This window comes from Eschrichtius robustus, chromosome 3, assembly GCF_028021215.1.
Source record: "Eschrichtius robustus isolate mEscRob2 chromosome 3, mEscRob2.pri, whole genome shotgun sequence".
Classification (NCBI taxonomy): Eukaryota; Metazoa; Chordata; class Mammalia; order Artiodactyla; family Eschrichtiidae; genus Eschrichtius; species Eschrichtius robustus.
The window spans coordinates 165,052,517-165,071,852 of NC_090826.1; positions in this window are offsets into that span (position 1 = coordinate 165,052,517).

The following is a 19,336-nucleotide window of genomic DNA, read 5'->3' on the forward strand; positions in this document are numbered from 1 at the left end:
CCTTCCTACCTGTAATCATTAAAATGCTATCATTCTTTAAGACCTAATTCCAGTGTTACTTGCTACAGCCCCTCTGATCACCTCAACCAGAAACAGTCTGTCTCTCTTCTTTACTTTTAGCGTACTTTGTTTTAGCATTTGCATGCCTCGTTCAAATTTCCTTTTTATACCTTATATATTATAAACTGCATATCTTAATACCTCCCACAGTGTCTTGTACCTAGAAAGTAGCCCTTAAATTAAAAAAAAAAAAAATTAAAATTGCTACCACGATGTGGTAGACATTGGGAGTGTCTTTCCAACACCTCTTGTCCTCCTCTCCATTGTGTAGTCACCATAATGTGAGTGGCATTGACCTACCCCAATTCCAGGGGTGGTCTTCTATGGTGTAGGCCAATCCCAACGCACCTGCCAAAGTGATAGGTTTTTTTGAGCCTGAGCCAGTCAGCGCATAGCACGCCCACAGTGATTGGTCCTGGGGGTGGTCCAATCAGAATGAAGCTAGGACTTACCCTCAGTGGTTAAGGGAAGCAGTAGTCCTTTTCTCCCCAGATTAGTTGTCAAGAAATTTCAACTGAGTTGGTCAGTTCTAACTGAGCTGCTGTTCACAGGCATCTTGTAACCACGAAGAAAGCCAGCCTAAAAAGGAATCTGGCGCACAAATGTGGACAGGGCAGAGAGAATCAGAGACATGGAGCTGGAGCCCCAATTAAACCATATTAGAAGGCTTCCCTAACTTAACTCTTCAGCCATGTGAACCAATAAATTCTCTTCATGGTTTCTCTTACTTGCACCCCAAAGCATCTGAGCCAGTGCATTGGGAAGGCAGCATTACAGTGAACATTGTGGGTTCACATGTGTTGTGTGCACACAGTGTGCACACGCACCCCTTACCCCAGCACCCAGCCTGAATCTTTCCAGCAAGAGGGAAAACACACACACACACACAAAAGTGAACACTTTAAAGCTTTTGCTAACAATCACCAAGACATGGAACTGATGTCTTTTGAAAAGTTTTAACTGATTTCTGTATTAAAAATGATTTGCAATTTTAACCTGAATTCTTAAGGATATCTCAGACTCTAGCAACTGGTAATAAATTGGGTAAATTTTTTTCCTTAAAAAAAAATCATATATTGTTTGGGACCCTGTAATAGTACTTAAAGTAATAAAATCAGCCTTTACCTTTATGTGAAGTTTGTATTTTCAACATTTTTCTTCGAAGGTGAAATGGGGTTCGAATAATTGAAAGGCGATATTGACTTTTTCTTGACTGGTTCCATGTCTTGACCTGATTTACAACTTAAGATTTTCCAACAAGTCTGCTTGTTTACTTGCTTTCTTGGCAAGCATCTCTGAGTCTCCTCTCTAGGGGCCTAACTCCTTGTGAGCTGGGACCACATCTTGTGCCTCTTTCATAACCTGTGTCCTCCTCATGCCATGAGGAGTTCCACAGCTTCCCAAGAGCTGGTGGACAGCCCATGGAAATTTCCACAGCATCTGCCCAGCTCCAGCCCCCCAGCCTGGGCCCTGGCCTGCAAGTCCTACCAGCCCAAGTACACTGAGCCTGGCTCCGGGTCAGGTCTGCGGTCTATTTATGACTTCTTATCTCAGGATTTGTGCCTTGGCACTTTGCACTCAAGAAACTTCCGCCCCTCCTCACCAGTCAACACATGTCCTTATCTAGAGAAGAGAAGAGTGGGGTGATAAACAAACTCTCTTCCTCCATGGCTGCTTAGATGGCCCCAATGTCTCCCTACCTTTGGTTCATTCTTCTTGTTTTGGGGCCCAAATCCTTTGATGGGAACAAAGAAAACCTTCTGACATTCAGATGAAATATCGTTATGACCACTGATGAGCTTATTAATGAATTTGTTTCTCACATGCTTCCCCTTACTAGGGAAAATTTGTCTCCCAAGTGGAAGGAACCTCTTCCTCACTCCTACCGGGCATAATCCTGAGCTTAGCTCATGGGCAGAACGAGTCATTGATTGACCCCAAGGTCCCTGTGGGAGCCGCTCAGGGAAGAGCTGAGCTCAGGAGGGACCAGGAGCACACGGTGCCCGAGGAGCTACCCTGCTTGCAGCCCTGCAGCATCGTTCTGTCCTCCTGGGCATGGAGTGAGAACAAGGGACCAGGAGCGGGAGAACCTGAGAAGAGAGCAGAGCTCTACCGTCACACCAGGTCCCTTAGGTACGTTACATAACCTCTCTGGGCTTCAGTGTTCTAAGGTGCCAAATACCTGACCTACTTAATTCTTAATTTAATCTTAAGATATTATTATTATTTTATTTTAGCAGTGGCCGTGCTTGTTATGTGACTCAGATGTCAGCTGAAGCCTCCCTAGATAAGACTGGTTCAAACGACCATTCCATATCCTGCGGAAGCCTAAAGTCCTGCCCCCCATATTTTGGCCAATTCTGGGATGCCAGGGTGGAAGGTGGGAGAAGGCTTCTGTGCACAGTCACCTCTGGCCCTGAGCCCCTGCAAGTGCGGAGTTCTATCCATTTGTGGATGGTCTTGCCATCTCTGTGCTGTCCCTGTCCAGAGCTGTGCCTACTCCTTTGGGGAATGGAAGGGATCTACATGACGTTAGATTAAATATGAGACACCTCTGTCCTCGGAAATTCTTTAGCTATCCCATCCTATGAGGACTTTTATCAGCTGATCTCACTCATGGAGTGGTCCAGCTTAGTGGTTTTTTCCTCTCTTCACCTTCCCATCTTTCCCACTTATCCCTTCCCTTTTAGACTGCCTCCAGAGCTCCAAATTCTCACTGTATTCTGTAGAGTCATTGATTTCTCTGCCATTTCTTCTGCCAAACTCAGCCATTCAAACTCATCAAGGTGTAAAGTAGGCCCTTCCAGACAGCAAGATCAACCTTCCTTCTGTACCAGGCAATTGTGGCTGTACATGTTTTTTCTCACTCTATTAAAATCGCAATACGGCTTCTGCTAAATTCTTCTGCCGAAATGACAATTCCATTTCTTAGAAAGCAGAGAAAATAAAGAGGAACAGCATTTTGGATCTAATTCTGCACAACCAGGGAAATTTGCTCATCAGGTGAAAGTGAGAGAAAGCTCACTGTCACCCAGGGGTCTGGGACAGCTGGGAAGGGCCTGCTAGACGGTCCAGGGTGTGCCAACACTCAGGAAGAAGACTCCGAAAGTATTTGGAGAAAAGTTAGGTGTGATTGGTCTTGTGATCCAAGAATAAAGGAAAGACAGCTCAAGCAGGACCAAGTGAAGTTGTAAATTACAAATGATCCCACAGGGGGAAAAGAGAAAAACAGTTTCCACAGTCAAATACACCTGTAGGTAGGTGAATGGGTCAGCAAGGTGTTCCTTTCCACACTGGCTGACAAGAGCTCTGGCATCTTCATCACGTGACTTCCAAGGTTGCCGTGGGAGTCTTCTCCATTCAGTGTGGGAGATTAGTGGGCCCGGCCTGGCAGTGGCACACATACTTCTGTTCACGCTCCCTCCTGGAACTCAATCACATGGCCACACCCACCTGCAGGGGAATCTGGGAATGGAGTCTAGGTGTGTGCTCAGAAGGGAGGGAAGAACACGATTTTGTCCAGCAGCTAGCAGTCTCTGCCACATACTCTTTCAATTTTCCTTATTAAGTGTGGAAAGTTGAGGAACAACATCGGTAAGAAGATTTGAAGGTCCAAGTATGGAAGGAGGTAGAAGGACAGCACCTTGATGCCCCAGAAGAGCTCAGGTCTTCTGACCTGGATGAATTATACCCAGGGGTACTGAGGGGGCTTGCAGACAAGCTAACTTATCTTTGGGGAACTGTAAAAAACAGGACTGCTACTAGAAGGCTGAAGAGGCAGGCACTGTCATCCTGATTTTCATAAAGACTAAGAAATTGGAATCTAAAAAGTATACAAGGGTGAACTTGACATTAATATGGGATGAGTGGCTCAAAGAGATAATCAGATGGATGGTCTCGAACTCTGAGAAGGAAAGCATTGACCACTAATAGCCAGCATGTGGTCCAGGCTAACCTCATTTCCTCTTTTGAAAGAATTATCTTTAACAATGTTCATATCCTTAGACTTAATAATACTCCTTCAGGAAGTTTGTGCTATGGAATTAATGCAAATTATGGACAAAGTTATTTTGCACAAAAAGATGTTGTCACTATTTTATTTATAATAGCAAAAAATTAGATACAATCTAAAAGTACAGCAATAGGGGAATGGTTATGTAAATTATTAATCATTAATACAATGAACTATTATACAGCCTTTAAAACTGTTTTTGAAGAATGTTTAATGATATGAGAAAATACATATGAAATACTGTCAATGAAAAAAATCAGGATGCAAATACCAGAGAATATATGCTCTCAGTGATGTGAAAAATATCAGCACAGAAATGTGATGAAAGAAATATGCTAAAATGTTAACAGTAGTTATCTCAGATAGTAGAATTATTAGTCACTGTTAATTTCCTCTACATACTTTCCTATATTTTGCCACAGTGGGAGTGTATTACTTCTACAAAAAGGGGAAAAAACCTATTTTCTGAAAAAAAAATCACCAAGCTGGTAGAGCAGGTCAACCACACATATAAATAGGACATCATGGGACTTCCTTGGTGGCACAGTGGTTAAGAATCCGCCTGCCAATGCAGGGGACACAGGTTCGATCCCTGTTCCGGGAAGATCTCACGTGCCACAGAGCAACTAAGCCTGTGAGCCACAACTACTGAGCCCGCCTGCTGCAACTACTGAAGCCCGTGCACCTAGAGCCCGTGCTCCACAGCAAGAGAAGCCACCACAGTGAGAAGCCTGTGCGCCGCAACTAGAGAAAGCCCACGCGCAGCAATGAAGACACAACAAAGCAAAAAAAAAAAAAAAAAAAATAGGACATCATGATTTCACAAGGCATTTGACAATGTCTTTCAACACTACTCACTTCACTGATAGATAAGATTGTGACTCAATATGAATATAGGTGGTTGATAATCACAGAATGACCATACCCCATCCAGAATTAGGTTTCCTGTTCAATATTTTTACCCTTGTCTCAGGCGAACATCTGCACTATCCAATATGCTATCCACTAGCCATGTGTGAATAATTGGTTTTAAATTAATTAAAATTAAATACAATTTAAAATTCAGTTCCTCAGTTGCACTAGCCTTATTTTAAGTGTTCAATAGGCACATGTGGCTAGTGACCATTGTATTGTACAGCTTAGATACAGAGCATTTCCATCACTGTAGAACATTCTGTTGGAAAGTGCTGATCTACGGGTAATGATTATCAGTTTCACAGAGGACACAGGCTGAAGGAGAGTCAGCTTCCCAGGTGATCACCACGGGCTGGCACAACGAGCCAGGTCTAGACAGATGAACTTGAACTGTTATAAGCATAACATCCTCCATGGGGCCTCCAAAATATGACTGCAGATGTATAGCAGAATGGAGGGGCATTAATTTTTATTGAAGAAAAGCTCCATAGGTATCTGTGAGGGTATTGCAGCTAACCAAAATAAAGAGCTCTTGAGTTGAACTAATGAAGCATAAGGTTCAGAACAAGAAAGTGATAGTTCCAAGCTACGTTGGTCAAACTACATTGAGAATGCAAGCGTTTTTCCTTCAGTGGTGTTTCAGAACTAGAATTGGCCAGAATGAAACTGATGAAATAGAAAAAATATTTTGCATCACTGGAGACTGTTGTTGGTTATGAGCAGATCTCAATTGGGAATTAGCACAGAGTATGGGAGGCAAAAAACTGTTAGGAAGAGTCCAGCTACTAGGTTTTAACAGCTTTGTGCCTTGTTTACTAAACCATGAGATAATAAGTCAAAGTTGTGAGACTGGCAAGAAACTGTTAACATGGTGCTGCTGTAAGGGGGGTGGGAGGGGAGAGAGAGAGAGGGAAAGGGTAGCACAGAGAGAGAGAAACTGAGACTATTACCCTTGAGCAAATGCCAGAGGTGATCAAGTGATATTTAAGATTTTATAGCAATCCTACCAGAACCATGAAAACAGCTTTGTTATCAAATTGTTTGCAAGAAAATTAATTTTGTTATTGTACATCTAAAACTTTCTATTCCTTAACCCTGATTTAAAGAAAACAGTTCTTACGTTAGTTTAGAACTCCTCTTTAAAAAGTTGTTTTTTGATAATGTGTGATTTCCCCAGAATGCAACTATCATATTATAGTGGAGTAGACAGAATTGTATTCAGTTTTGGGTATTTCAGTCCAAAAGGGATGCTGGAGTACTTGAGCAAGTCAAGAGAAAAAGGAGCAAAGTGGATAAAGTTCTAGAAACAATGGCTACAGAAGATATTTAGAACAGAAACTGCTGTGTGTACACCTGGGAGAAAGGGGAGTGATGGGAACTGGATCTCAGCTCAATGCAAGGAAGGGCCTTCCAACAGTCAGAGATGATGGAGTGGCTGTAGGAAGTAGTACCGGGGTGAGGAAGGCCAAGTAAGAGGCCAACCTGAGTTGCATTCAGGAACTTTCTGGCCTTGTGACCTTGGGCAAGTTACTTAGCTCTTCTAAGCCTCAGTTTCTTCACCTGTAAAAGGAGATAATAACTCTTAGTGTTCCTATAAGAATTAAATAGGGACTTCCCTGGTGGCACAGTGGTTTAGAATCCGCCTGCCAATGCAGGGGACACGGGTTCGAGCCCTGGTCTGGGAAGATCCCACATGTCGCGGAGCAACAAAGCCCGTGCGCCACAAATACTGAGCCCGTGTGCTACAACTACTGAAGCCCACGCGCCTAGAGCCCCTGCAATGAGAAGCCCATGCACCCCAATGAAGAGTAGCCCCCACTCACCGCAACTAGAGAAAGCCCGTGCGAAGCAGCGAAGACCCAATGCAGCCATAAATAAATAAATAAATAAATTTTAAAAAAAGAATTAAATAAGCTAATGCATCTCTAGTGCTTATCATAGTGCCTGGTACATGGCAAACCCTCCATCAGTGTTACCTATTGGCCATTATGATTGTTCGTGGTGATCAAGCTCCTTGTCTCTGGATGTTCCAACAGAGTCTGCTCGATTACTGATTGGAATCATGGGACAGATTTCTGCCTTGGTAGACGGTTAGGATGTGCTGTGCCAATACTAGCAACCTGGAACTTAAGAGGTGATGTATGAAAAGGATTCTGTGGTCAAATCAGTTGACAAATGCTGGAAAATGCTGTCGAAATTCAACAGGTTTCTTTATACTCTGTGACTTCTCTGAGCCTTTAATACACTACCCTGAGTTTTAAATCCCCATCATACTTGGCCACAGAACCCTTTTTCTTAGAACATTTGAGGGAAGAGAGTGTTTTGAACACATTTTAGGAAATACTGAATTAGATGATTTCTGAGATTCTTTCTGACCCTGACATCTGAAAAAGTTGTGTACTTCAAATGCAGTGAAGTTTACAGCTACTGTTTATTGAGCAATTATTATGAGCCACGCGCTGATTTGAGCACTTTAGATACCTGTCACATGATTCTCACAGTAACCCTATGACATTTCATCACCCCCTTTTTACAGTTGAGAAAATTGAGACTCAGAGGTTAAGCAGCTTCCCCCAGTTCACACAGCTAACACATGGTGGAACCAGGAATACAACTTTGCCTGCTCTTCAAAGCCCTGCTCTTAACGGCTAGGCCTTGCTTCAGCAGAAACTGCTGATTTTTTGTGCATTAGTGGGTTGACTAAATATGATGATGACTATTTAGGGAAAAAAAAAACAATGTGGGGTTGGCATAATAGTAAAAGGGAGAAAACACAGTCCAGAAGCCAAGAGACTTGGGACTTGAAGGCTTGTCGTACAAATTTAGATCTTATGCCCTTTCTACTGACCAATGTTCAAGCCAGCTATTCATGCCAGGTTGCTTTAAGGTTGTTGGGAAGAGGTCATTAGCTAACAGAAAGTGAGAGGATTGTCTGTGTTAAATGACCACAGGCTCTCTTTTTCCTTTGCTAGAGGTTTCCATGGCTGTTGAAAAATGAGGCCCTTCACATATGCCCTTTACCTCTACCTTCATCCAAGATGCGATAAAAGGAGAGAAGAATTCCTTTGCTCCCTCTCTCGCCTTACTTACCCCTTTACTGTGTTAACTACACGCTACTTAACAGCAAGGAGAGCAGGATCCTCCTTCCTTGCGGGCAGTGCTGATGAGAAGGGAGCACGTCCAGGTTAAAGCTGAGAACCTGGAAAATGGGCTTCTCAGCTCAGCTCGACATCGAGGTAATGTTCATTCCCAAACATGTCAACCTCTGCCGTGTGGTCAGTGTCTGGCCTGGGCCTGGATCAAACCTAGTCCTCTCCTGGCTCCTCGGCTCACTGGGAGGGAGCACAGGGGTGCTGCACCTTCTACAGGCAAGGACTTGGGTTTATCACCTTTGCTTCCCCAGCACCACTGGCCAGACACCCGACAGGAACTCAGTGCTGCAGGCTGAACCCTGAATACTGGGGCTTGAGGGCCTCACGGTGGCTTCTGGCAGAATCTGCTGCCCTCATGTGGCCATCCTGGCTCAGAGATAGCAGAAGAGGAAATTCAAACCCTTGAGAGGCTGGGAAGGACAGTTGAACTGAGAGCCACCAGGTGAAAGTAGCAGCCTTGTGTGTGGGGGGAGGAGGGGAGGCAGTGGTCCTCCAACTTTTTGGTCCCAGTACCCCCTTTACACTCATAAAAATTATTGAGGACCCCAAAGACCTTTTGTTATGTGATTGATTCTCTACTAGAAATTACAACTGAGAATATTTTTAAAATATTGATGTGTCAGTTCTTTTAGAAGTAACAATAAACATTTCATGTTAACATAAATAACATAGTTATCAAAAGAGGTGTATTTGGCAAAACAAAAGGAAACTTTAATAAAACGAGTGGCATTTATTTACATTTTTGCAATTCTCTTTAATAGAATACAGTAGTTCAACAGAAGACAGCTGGACTCTCATTTCTTTTGCATTCAGTCCCTTGCAGTATAGTGTCATGAAACTTCTAGAAAACTCTAGCACACATTTGCGAGAGAAGGAGAACGAAATAGGCAAAGAATATCTTAGTATTACTGTGAAGTAGTCTTGACTTTACGGGGCCCTGGAACCACATTCTGAGACTAGTCCTGACTCAGGGTCCTCCTCTATCAGCTCAAGAGCCCAAGGCCAGGGAAGCCAGGAAGGGAAGCACCCTAGGTGGCCTCTACTCCAAGAGGAAACTTCCACAGAAATAGATAGGAAAGCCTTCTAATTTTTTTTTTTTTTTACATTTAAAAGAGCTGGACTGATGTGAGACAGAAAAATTGGGAAAGAGTCAGTGTTCCTCCATCAGAGACAAGATTTTTAAATTTTCTCCAGGCTGAGGGAGAGAAGAGTGTGCAAGAGGAGATGAATAGAAAGAGGTTCCGGCAGAGTCTGTGGGAAGAGCCCAGGCCCCGTGGCCCCCCTCTTCTCCCTCATTAGGCTTCTCTCTAAAGGAGGTGGCTGAACCCCAGATAACAGAGGGGACCTGCCCCCTCCTGCCCAGGACCCTGGGGACCACAGGTGCTCAGAGGTCCTTGTCCTACCTGGCATATGGATACTCAAGTGAAGAGGTGGCCACATGGAGGTACAGGCAGAAGGACCCAAGATTCCTCTGGGTTTTCTGTGGTCCCAGAGAGCAGCACCCTTCCTGTGCCCGGAGAAGGGCACGGAAGCCAGCAGAAGGGCAGGGAGGGAGAAACTGAGAGGGTCCCCTAGTTGGGACAAGGGAGTGTGGTATGCATCCTAAGGCCAGAGATCATCTCAGTCACAACCAAAGTAGACTAACCATGAACAATCCAAAAAGGAAATTAAGAAAACAATCCAATTTATAACAGCATCAAAAAGAATAAAATATTTAGGAACAAACTTAATCCAGGAGGCAAAACTACAAAACATTGCTGAAAGAAATTAAAGAAGACACAGATAAATGGAAAGACATCCATGTTCATGGACTGGAAGACTTAATATTGTTAAGATGTCAATACTCCCCAAAGTGATCTACAGATTCAGTGCAATCCCTACCAAAACCCCAATGACATTTTTTGCAGCAATAGGAAAAAACATCCTGAAGTTCATGTGGTATTTCAAAGGACCCCAAATAGCCAAAACTATCTTGAAAAAGGACAAAGTTGAAGGCCTCATACTTCCTGATTTCAAAACTTACTAAAAACCTATAGTAATCAAAACAGGGTTGTATGGCATAAAGACAGATCAATGAACAGAATAGAGAACCCAGAAATAAACCCTTGTGTATATGGTCAAATGATCTATGAGAAGGGTGCCAAGACCACTCAATGGGAAAAGGATGGTCTCTTCAACAAATGGTGTTGGGAAAGCTGGACATCCATATGCAAAAGAATGAGGTTGAACCCTAACCTTACATCATACACAAAAATTAACTCAAAATGGATTACATAAGATGCCCAAACTATAAAACCCCTAGAAGAAAACATAGGAGAAAAGCTTCATGCCATTGGATTTGACGATTTCTTGGATATGACCCAAATGTACAGGCATCAAAAGCAAAAAGAGACAAATGGGACTTCATCACACTTAAAAACTTCTGTGCATCAAAGGAAACAATCAACAAAGTGTGAAGGCAACCTAAAGAATGGGAGAAAATATATGTAAATCATATATCTGATAAGCAGTTTAATAACCAGAATATGAAAAGAACACCTACAACTCAACAACAAAAAACCAAATAATCTGATTGAAAAATGGGCAAAGAAATAAAATAAACACTTCTCCAAAGAAGATATACAAATGGCTTACAAGCACATGAAAAGATGTTCAACACTGTTAATCATTAGGGAAATGCAAATTGAAACCACAAATAGATATCACCTCACATCCATTAGGATGGCTGCTATCAAAACAAAACAAAACAAAACAGAAAATAACAAGCATTGGTGAGGACGTGGAGAAATTGAAACTCTTGTGCAATGTTGGTGGGAATGTAAAATAGTGTAGCCGCTATGGAAAATAGTATGCTGTTTCCTCAAAAAATTAAATAGAATTACCATATGATCCAGCAATCCCACTTCTGGGTGTATATCCCAAAGAATTGAAAGCAAGATCTCAAAGAGATATTTGCACAGCTATGTGCATTGCAGTATTATCCACAACGGCCAAGAGGTAGAAGCAATCCAAATGCTCATTGACAGCTGAATAGATAAAGAAAATGTGGAATGTACATACAATGGAATATTATTTAACATAAAAAGGAATGAAATCTGTCACATGCTACAACATGGATGAACTTGAAGGACTTTATGCTAAGAGAAATAAGCCAACCACAAAAAGAGAAATACTGTATGAATTCCACTTAGATGAGTTATCTAGAGCAATCAAAATCATAGAGAAAGTAGAGCAATGGTTGCCAGGGGCTGGCGGGGAGAGAAAAATGAGGAGTCGTTCAATGGGTACAGAGTTTCAGGGTTGCAAGATGAAAGCATTCTGGAGGTTTAACCCACAACAATGTGAATATGCTTGACACTACTGAACTCTGCACTTGAAAATGATTAAGATGGTAAATTTTATGTTATGTTTTTTACCACAATTAAAAATAAAAAGAAATCAAAGCATATAGGTGCCAATCAAGGACTACATGTGCTTCCCCCATCCCTTCACACTTAGGTGCTACTCCAAGAAGAAGGGAGAAGATGACAATTCATAAAACTGAGTTTATCAGTTTTATTTTCTAACAATAGGCACAATGGGACTTAAGTTACAGAAAAAGTAAGAAAGTTATTGTGGCAAACACTGTTAGTTGTCTATCTAGAACCTTCCCTGCTCCTCTGCCATTTCTTCCTTAACTAACAGAACTCCAATTTTATTCAGATATCCACCCCTCCCTCGTGAGACTCAGGGTTCAATTCTGATTGGTCTAGGCTGGCCATGGCAATCCCACACTAAACCAGTGATTGGTTTAGGTGTCGGGATGTGACACAATTCTGGCCAATGAGATTTAGGGGGAAATCTGCCCAGGGGGCTTCTAAGAACGATTTGCATTGACCTTAAAAAATGACACAGGAATATTCATTCTCTCTCCCCCTCCCCTCTTCTCTCTCTCTGCATCTGGCTCTGCACAGGTGGGAATGCCAGAGAAGAAAATGGAAAGAATGAAACAATAATCAATGATGATTTCGTTGAACTGCTGAATAAACCAAACCCAGAACCACCATATTCTACTTCTTGTCATGTGAGATAACAAACTCCTGACTGTTTAAGTCCATTGGAGCCTAAATTAAGACAAGACCTACCCCAATTTAAACAAATTAATTTAATTTAAACAATTTTTTTAAAAAAGTCCCCTACTAAGTCCTTCAGATACTTGTAGCCACAGCATCCTGGTGGTTTTCTGTATTTTTTCACATCTGGAAACATGGTGTAAAATAAGTCCCCCTCATTCTGCACCATGGCCATCTGGAATCAGGGAGGGTCACCTTTCCCTCAGGGATCTCAGTTACCTCTCTGAGGTTCCGGCACCCATACCTCTGACCAGCTCTGCTTTGCTGTCTGTTTTGCCACTGCAGCCCTCTTGGGTTTGACTTGTGCTTCTGGAAACTAAAAATTCTTTTAGTGGCCAGACTCCAAGCCCCTTGAGACCTGAATCTTTTCATTTCTATATCTCCATGCTGCCTGGAATACACCAAGGAGGTAGCAAGTTCTCTGGTAGGAATAAATTAATTTCCTCCTGAACCAGGGCAGACCATGCCCAGAAAAGTCTCCTTCTGTGGTGACAACTGACAACTCTGCCTGTACCAGCCCCTCCAACTACCCTCAATGCACAGGGCCTGGACCAATGGGATGAGCCTGGGACAATTAACCAAGTCCCAGGCCAGGGGCTGAAGGGCAGGCAGAGTTCCCTTCGCGCCAAGGGTCCCACTTTCCTCCCTCCCAAGAGCCCTGTGTCACCCCCCCCCCCGCCATGTTTAATTCTGGTCTACCAGACTCGCTGTGGTTATTAGCTAATAGTTCAAGTGGCCTTGCCGTAGCTTTTTAAAAACTGTTAAAATACCATTTGGATCACTTTTTACTACTCTTCAAATCACTAGTTTGGGAATCACTAATGTGTTTTAAACCTTTCACTTTATAAATGTGAGAAACTGGGGTCCAGAGAGGTAAATTGGCCAGCTGGTCATGGCTGTGGGTAGCTGACTATAAATCGACTTTCTAGGCCCCAAACAGCCATACATTTTATTGTATTACACTCTTCTTTTGTCAGGAAACTGTGACTATAGGAGAATCCCATGTGTATTTGCTTTAGGAAGATACAATTTCTTAGCCTAATGAGAAGGTAGAGGGAGACATTGGTTACGCTGGGGCAGGTCTTGTCTTAATCTGGTTCCCTCAACAGCCAGCCTGAGACGAGGATTGAGAGCAGGCAGCTCCTGTGCACTGTGGGGGATGTTCCAGTATGGGGGGGAGGGGGAGGGAGGGGGGAGGGGAGGGAGGAGGGGAAGGGGTGGGAGGAGGGGAGGGGAGGGGGAGGGGTGGGGCGGGGAAGGAGCGGGGGCGGCAGTGGGTCAAGGTGCGTCATCAGGCTTCTGGCAGGGAGGCCAGTGGGGGGCAAGGAGTGTTGACTGAACAATTCCCCAACCCACCCCGACTCCTACATCTGCAAAGGAAAGTCACTGCCCGATCCTATTCTAGTCCTTCATCCCTAAATATGAGCCACCAAGCAGGGATCATTGGCCATTTTAGAACAGGTATAAAAAAGAAAAGGATGAGCAGATGAAGAAAAAGATAACCCCCAAGAAAACTGGGAGGATTCAGAGAGTAGAAAACTTTTAAAATTGATTAATTTTTCCAGAGAGATCTGAGATGATATTATCTATGTCAAAACATTAACAGGTCAGCTGTGAGAAAGGAACAAGTAGAGGTGAACACTTCCGGGAAATTTTTAAAAATATGATGCCATTCATCACACACACACACACACACAATTCTGTTAACTGTGTGTGGTGATGGATGTTAAGTAGGCTTATTGTGGTGATCATTTCACAATGTATACTCTTAAAAAAGAGACAATAGGCCCAAAATAGAGTCACTTGTGCTAAGCCCACATCTCCAAACCGAGACTTAATGTCTAACCTAATTGCAGTCAGCCTGTCCAGAACTGTAATCTTAACCAGTCTGTCTGGAATTTCCTGGTCAGCACTACTGAGGTCATCTGCCAGCTAGACCCCTGCCATCCCCCAAAGGCAGGTGACCTTCCCTGAAACAATCCACTCTCTGCTTGTAACTTCCTTGTCCTGTCTCCTTCTGCCTATAGAAGTCTTCCATTTTGTACCGCAGTTCAGACCTCCTTTCTATCCGCTAGATGGGATGCTGCCTGATTCAAAAATCATTGAGTAAAGCCAATTAGATCTTTACATGTACTCAGTTAAATTTTGGTTTTTTTAACAATACAAATATCAAATCATTATGTTGTACATCTGAAACTAATATAATATTATATGTCACTTAATTTTTTAAAATGTGATTGCCAAAAAATAAAGTGTTGGAAGGCTGAAAGATAAATTAGAATATAGGCAGGAGGAGAGACAAAGAGAGAGCACAAGTGAATAGATTAGAGACATGTCCTGCACACTACTAAGGAACAATTTGAAAGATCTAACAGCAGTCTCAAAAAAGCAAACAAACAAACAAACAAAAACCTAAAAGAGAGAATAGGGGAAATATGAGAACATTTCTGAGATCTAAACAAAGACACAACTATTCATACTGAAAGGACACAAGGAATACTGAGCAGGATGGAGGAGAGAAGATAAAATTCACATCCCTGGCTTCTGTAAGTCATCTGCACATAACACTATTTCAGGGTTGGGCTGACGTGATCAAAGGTTTGGGGGGTTCTGGGGTGAGGTAACATCACAGAGTGTGGCCATGGGCCTCCCACTGGCTCTTTTTCTTCCCTCATCAAGTAGATGCCAAACTCTCCTCCAGGAATTATTATTCTACCTCCTAGTGTATGAGGATTAAAGGCATTAACACATGAACTCATTTAGCAAACTCTGGGTAAAGCTTTGCTGTTGTCACCATCACTCTCCAGAAAGTTCTCAGGCATTGCCTCGAGGTCCTTCCAGAGGTGCTCCACGCTCACCCTCTTCAACCCACGGGTCTCCTGTCTGTCCCCAGGAAGCTCGTCCAACTTCCTCAAAGCCCTCTGGCCACTTGCTCAGACCCTTCCTACCTAGCATCATTCAAAGCTGTCCGGAAATCCCATGTCCTGCACACTACCTTTCCCGAGCAGCTGGAAGAAAGGTGGTGACTTACAGGGCCCTTCCTTCTCAGCAGATGACCCCAGGACCCCCTCTCCGCATTCAACTCACATAAATAATCCCACATCACCGAATCACAGACCCCCCGGAGCATTTCTGCATCGGGTAGTTTGGTCAGCTTACAGTGCCTGCAGGCTGTGTTGTGAGGCAGGGAAATGCCCCCTAGCAGGGGCCATAGATTTGCACCACATCCTTCATAAGTGTAAGCTGCTGGCAGGCACTCTGTAACGCAGTGGATAGCAGGAGGGGTCTCCTAGATCATGGGTCTCCGTCACTCCTGTTTTAACTCCAGGATGACTGTCTACCGTAATCCCTGGCTGTCGTCTGTGATCTCCCAAGGCCCATTTCTACCTTCTTCGAAGACACCAGCTTGTGGTCCACACTATCCCTCATGACCTCGTTTTCTCATACTGTTTTGGTAACTTCAAGATCTATGTTGGTGAATCAGAAGACCCACCATAACCGCATACTTCCTTCTCTTCTTTAGATGGATATACGGTCATTTGAAATAAAGATATTTCTCAGTCTCCCTTGTAGCCATGTGAATAATGGCCAACTGGATATAAGCAGGAGTGCTGTGGGCGACTTTAAGAGGAGGAAGTGCATCCTTTTCTTATCCTCCTTTCATGTCAGATGGAGTGTGGATGGCTAGAGCCCGGCAGCCAATTTGGACCATGAGGTGAAAGCCACATACTGAGGACATCAAATAAGAAGATGGAAGACTGACCCCTGAGACCACAAGCTATCATGACCTCTCTGAGCTGCCTGTTTGTGGGAGAACAATAGCCATATTGTTTAAATCACTGCTATTTTTGTTATATACAGTTTAACTTAATCCTGTTCTCAGGAAGTTTAAGAGACTTCCCTCAGGTCACACAGTAAGTAACTGGCAGAGGCAAAATTTGAACATTGGCAGTTTTACTCCAGAGCCCATAAGAACACTCATGAAAGTGGGGTTTGCCCCATCTCGAGGGCCTTACAGAGGGGGCACAGCCCAAGGGACTGCAGTCATGAGCTCCAGGGGGCAACAAGAAGCTGAGAGAGTGTGTGATGGAGGAAGAAAAGGGAGTAAGAGGAACACAGAGCAGAGGGAGTGGATAAGCCTTCCCGTACACTCTGCATCCTCCTTCCCATGGCACTGAGGAAGGAGACAGAGGGAGAGGAAAGCTGGCATTTGGGCTGAACTAGTTACACCAGGTTTCATTCCAGGACTGTCTTTTTATCCAATGAATACAGACGTTGATTCCTACAGCAACTTGACACTGGTATAATGTAGTTTTGTACTACTTTTGGAGATGTGGTGTAATCAGATTTACATACCCTCTGCCTCTAGAATCCCAGGAATGGAAGCTCCCAGAAAGAGCTCCATCTTTTCTTTTCACCACTGGACTTCTCTGCTTAGAATCACTTGGTGAGGTATTGGCGTGGGATAGTGCACGTACCAGTGGAACAGAACAGATGGCCCAGAAGCCATTTATGGAAACTTGGTGAATATCTGGATAGTTCTATAAGCTCATGGGGAAAGCAGAAACTGTTCAATAAATAGTGCTGAGACAACTGTTCAGATGCAGAAAAACAAAATTGGGCCCCTGCTAAATAAAGTACACAAAAATAAATTTCAGATGAATTAAAAATCTTAATACGAAAATAAAAATTTAAGCTTTTAGAAAAACTTGAGGGTAGGGAAGGATCTCTTTAAAGATTCAAAGGCATAAGCCATAGAGGTGAAAGACTGCTACATTTAACAACACTAGCATTTAAAAATTACTTTGGCATCACAGAAGACTCCAAAGGGAGGATAGGGAAGACAAGCCACAGCCTAGGAAAGATACTTGAAATGCATATAATTGACCAAAGATTAGCATCTCTCCAGAATATATATCTCAAGAGGCTTAACTATCTGTAAGTAAAAGGCTAAGCATCGAAATAGAAACTGGGCAAAGGATATGGACAAAAAACAAGGGAATCTGGGGAATTCTCTGGCGGTCCAGTAGTTAGGACTCTGAGCTCTCACTGCCAAGGGCCCAGGTTCCATCCCTGGTTGGGGAACTAAGATCCCACAAGCCGTGCAGTGCAGCAGAAAAAAAAAAAAAGGTGGGGGAATCCACACAGTCAAAACGTGAGAAGATGCTTAACTTCATTGCAAACTCAAACCTCAGGAGGTAACACCTACCCAATGAGCAAAAGTGAAAAATTTGATAATGCCAAGTGTTGGCAGAGCTGGGGGAAAAGGGGGAACTCTCAGATGGCTGATGGGAGGATCAAGGGATTCAAGTGCTTGGGAAGCAAGTGGGAACATCCAGTCAATGAGAGGACTGCTGGTACGCACCCAAATTCACAAAACAGGATGCTCATTGCAGTAGTTATAATACAGAAACCCTGCAAAAACCTGGAGTGTCCATCAATAACATCACGCATAAACAGTGGAATATCACGCAATGCAATACTAAACAATAGTTAAGACAAAGAACCAGAGCTTCATCTACATACATGAATGTCTCAGAATGTAATACTAAAATTTTTTAAAATGTCAAGTATGTACAGTATGATACCATTTCTATAAAGTTGAAAAAAACATGCCAACATGCAAAACTAAAGTAAACATGGATGGGAAGGACACAAGCTGACTTCAAGACAGTGGAAGGGAGTAAATGCAATTGGGGCAGAATACAAATAGCACTGCAGAACAGTAAGGTTTTATTTGTACAAACAAATCTGGAGTGAGTATGGAAAAAATACTAAGATTAATTGATTGGTTACCAGGTGGGGGACAGAGGGGTTTGCATACCACTTCTCTGTTCTTCTCAGCATGCCTGAATTACCTTTTTTCATCCTCTTTTTTCCTCTCCTCCACTTGGGTGCTGGGTTCCCCAGTCTCCCAGCGACTCAGGAACCACGCTTCCATGTGTAGAGTCTCCTCAAGCATCTTTGTTTTCTCACCAGTGGCTCTTGCCCTTTTGCCTTCTCACATTTGTTCCTTCCCAGTCTTCATATTAATCTTAGCACCTCATCAGGGCACCGTTCACCTCTCCTCCCTCACTGTCCATCTCTACCTTCTGCTTTTACCTCTAAATGAGGCTCCACCCCCAGCACCCTGGTCAGGCCTTTGACAAAGGCCTTTTAAGCCTAACAAGTCAAAACACTTGTCAGATCTCCTCTTTGGAAGCCCCACCCTGAGACCCCTTTCAAAGATAAACATTGCCCTACTTGCCAAACTGAAGAGTTTTTCCCAGTTTTTCTTCCCCTTTAATCTCCAGGGAGCTTTTACTATCACGGCCCAGCCCTCATCGTCTTAAAATTCTCCCTACCTTCGGCTTTTGGCTTTCGAGGCTGTGATGTCGCCACCCTGGGTGTCACCTGCGAGTCAGTCACAAGCCAGTGACAGCTTTCCGGATTGAACTGCCACCCCCAGGCCAAGCACGCTGGCCTCCAGGCTTCCACGCCTCAGCCCAGGGGAAAAGGAAGCTAAGTCAAACACCAAAGTACACAATTCTTTCATCTCCTTGTGATACCCAGCCTCCTGATACCCAGGCTCCTTCGTTTCTCGGGTGCCTGACAGCCGTGCTCCCCGCGGGCCCAGCGGCCTGCTCTGCAAGGCCTCAAGGGGCTCAAATTCCGGTCTGGAGGCTGAGGTTCTCTTTGCAGCCCGTGAAAGATGTAGAGAAACAAAGGAAAAACTCCTCTGCCCACCTCCCACCCCCCGCAGTGCCCAGAGACATGGCCATAGAAGGAAAGGAGAGCGGGTTCCTGGGCTCCCACCTGGCCCCCGCTGCGCTGCTTCCGCTGGGGACCAGCCCTGCTCTCTCGCTCTGTGTTTTGGCAACAGCCTTGCAGTGTTTATGAAGACAGCCAGCCCGGCACCGGCTCAGCTGTCAGACAGTGGGCCTCGGGAGTCTGTGAGCGCCTCTGCTTAGGAAACCTAGTTAAAGAAACGATTGCAGAGAGGGGGGCAGTTAAGCCTCTCTCCTCACAACTAGGCAAATCTCTTCCCTTTCGTGCCCAGAGCACGTTATCCCAGGATGCCGGGAGAGGGGCCCACACTGATGAAC